Source organism: Pinus tabuliformis, chromosome 4_2 (assembly GCF_031772625.1).
Source record: "Pinus tabuliformis cultivar Carrire ecotype Pingquan chromosome 4_2, CPIR1, whole genome shotgun sequence".
NCBI lineage: Eukaryota > Viridiplantae > Streptophyta > Pinopsida > Pinales > Pinaceae > Pinus > Pinus tabuliformis.
In genome coordinates, this window is record NC_142304.1 from 390,553,388 (window position 1) to 390,556,660 (window position 3,273).

A 3,273-nucleotide genomic window follows, 5' to 3' on the forward strand; every position below is an offset into this window, starting at 1 on the left:
CAGTAAGGGAAGCGGGAAACACTGTGTCCACTCCATAAACTAGCTCAAACGGCGACATACCAATAGACTTTTTCTGACTGATTCGAGCTGCTCAAAGTGCATGAACCAACCTCTTGTTCCAGCTCTTCTTATTAATTTCCAGCAGCGTCTTGATGATGTTGACCAAAGATTTATTCGAAGATTTCGCCAATCCATTGCCTTGCGAATGATAGGCAGTTGAATGACCCAAAATTATGTGATATTTGTGACAAAATTCTACCATCCTTTTCGATTTAAAAGTTGTTGCATTATCAGTGATTATTTTGTTTGGACAACCAAAGCGAGACAAGATGTTATTTTCGAGAAATGAGATGATTATCGTGTCTGTCGCTTGTCTGGTAGGTGCTGCCTCAATCCATTTTGTGAAGTAGTCCGTCGCTGTAAGGATCCACCTATGCTGTCTGGAAGATGCGGGATGAATTTCCCCAATGAAATCCAACCCCAACTGCTGGAATGGAGTGCTCACTGCGATAGGTTTGAGTGGCAAAGGTTGTAGTTTCTATTTTCCTTCGAAAATTTGACACTTATGACAGCGCTTTACCATCTTATCCACATCAGCAAACAAAGTAGGCCAGTAGTACCCCGCTCTCAAGATTTTGTTCGCTGTTGACTTCCAAAAAAGATGTCCACCACACTCTCCTTCGTGGAAGTCTTCCATGACTTTCTTTGCCTCCTCTTCCACCGGACAATTTAGTAAAATGCCACCGGGATCTTTCCAATACTGTGCAGAATTCAAGATACAAAATTTGGCATCCCTCAATTTAAGTGTTCTCGCTTTGTTTCTAACCATGCCGGGCGGTGGTGATAGATTTTTCGGTACATAGATTATATCAGAATACCATGGGGACAAAGAAAACATTTCAGATACCTGAACTGAAGTTCCTTCATCATTCTCATCGGACATGGCAGCGATCAGATTTATGTCCAATGCATGCAAATTTGACTCAGCCATTAGCTTCGCCAATCCCTGTCCTTTGACCAGCTTTGTAGGCTTTATCTCCACATCGTATTCTAGCAAGGTTGCGATCCATTTTCCTCTTCTCCCTTCCGGATCGGTCTGCACTAAAACATCTTTCACAGCAGTATTAGGAACATAGGCCAGAATGTGAGAATGTAGGATATACACCCGGAAATATTTCAGTGCCTTCACCAATGCCAGGGCTTGCTTCTCAATGATGTTGTACTTCAAAGTTGCATCCCTTATAGCCCTACTGAAGAATGCAATAGGTCTTTCATGATCATCCCTCTTCTGCAATAGTACCGCTGCCATAGTGTGCTCAGAAGCAAATGAAAACAATATGAAATCTTGAGTGTAATCCTGGCTTACTAGAACTGGAGCTGAAGAGAGGCCCAATTTGACCAAGTTGAAAGATTTTACATCCTCATCCATCCATTTCACCTGGTTGTCCTTCTTAAGCATGTTGGTCATTTCTTTCAAGTGTTCCATAAGATTAGGCACAAAGCGACGCATAAAATTCATCTTACCATTGAATGACTGTATCTCCTTTTTGTTCCTAGGCAGATCGATTTGCTGAATTGCTTGGACACGTGTTGGGTCTATGTGGATGCCATATTTTGAAATGATATGGCCAAGTAGTTTTCCTTCCTCCATGGTGAACAAGCTCTTCTTAGGATTCAACGATAGGCCATATTTCCTGCATTTTTGAAAGACAATTTTTAGGTGATGCATATGCTCTTCATCAGATTTTGAAAACACCGTCAAGTCATCCAAGTACACCACCAAAAACACATCCTTCTCATTTCCAAACGCCAAGTCCATTGCACCTGCATTCCTCAAATCGAATGGCATTTTGGCATAGTGAAAAGTTCCCCATGGAGTTGTGAATGTTGTCTTATCCCTATCATCTTCATGGACTAAAATTTGGTTATATCCGGAATAACCATCAAGCAGAGACATATGAGATGCCCCCACTACTCGCTGAAGTATATGGTCCATATTGGGCAGTGGATAGTTGTCCTTCAATGAGACCTTGTTTAGATTTCTAAAATCAATACATAGGCAGATCTCACAGGCCTTGTTTCGTACAGGCACTAAGTTAGATATCCAATCTGAAAATCTGATAGGCACAATGATACCTGAATTGTACAACCTATTTACCTCTTTTTCAATGGATGGAAACAACTTTGGATTGATCCTTCTCAGCTTTTCTCTAAATGGTTTCTGATTGGGCTTGATAGGTATGGTGTGTTGAATGATGTTCGTATCATAGGTCTTTAAATCTGAATAATCCCATGCAAATACATCTGCAAATGAAGCCATAAAACTGATATATTTTTCCTTGATCTTTGGCGGTAGTGTTTTGGACAATTTTACCAATTTTGGATTTGCTATTGTACCGATGTTGACTTCTTCTACACCTTTCTCCGTGGGCTGCAAAGTTGGCTTGCGGGCTACATCATCCTGATCGAAAACGTTCTTCTAGGGATATCAAGCCTTTAGGAATGACGTTGTTCTTTAGCTGCAATATGTCCATTTGATTGATTTGAACTTCTTCTGTACCATTCCCTTTGTTCTCATCGTTTTCCACATCGATTAAGGTTTCTTTGAACTTACCTTTGTTTAGCAGAAAATCCTTAATCTCCTCATCGTCTTGGAACACTTTCCAATGTCGTTGATTGTCTGGAATGGTTCGACGGTGCTTGACATGGATTTCAAATTTGTTGTTGGAGTTAATGGGGATCTTCAAGCTACTCGCTTCCTTGGCAAGAGCAACAGCAATACTATTTTGTATTTGTGGCACACATGTCAAGGTGTATTCGGAAAATAGCTTCAAAATGTCCAAAACTGCATTACGATAGGCCCACATCCTAGGATGTTTTTCTTGGTACTCACCTCTGACCTGTTTTATCACCAACTCAGAGTCACCATATACTGAAATCCTCTTTGCATTCAGCTTCCCAAGAATCTTCAGGCCAGCAATCAGAGCTTCATATTTGGCTTCATTGTTGGAACATTCGAAGGCCAACTTGTAGGAGCAAACTCTCACGCTGCTAGGTACTTTGTTTGGGGCGGAGAAAGGACTGCGTACCCAAATACCAATACCAGCTCCATCATTCCCTACTGCTCCATCAAAATCCATGGTCCATAAGCCTTCTTCTTCTTCTTGCAAGTGCTGAAAATCTTTTTGTTGTCCATTGTTTGTTTGCTGTCCATCGTTTGTTTTCTGTCCATTATTTATTTGTTGTCCATCGTTTTCAACTGATTGCCCAATC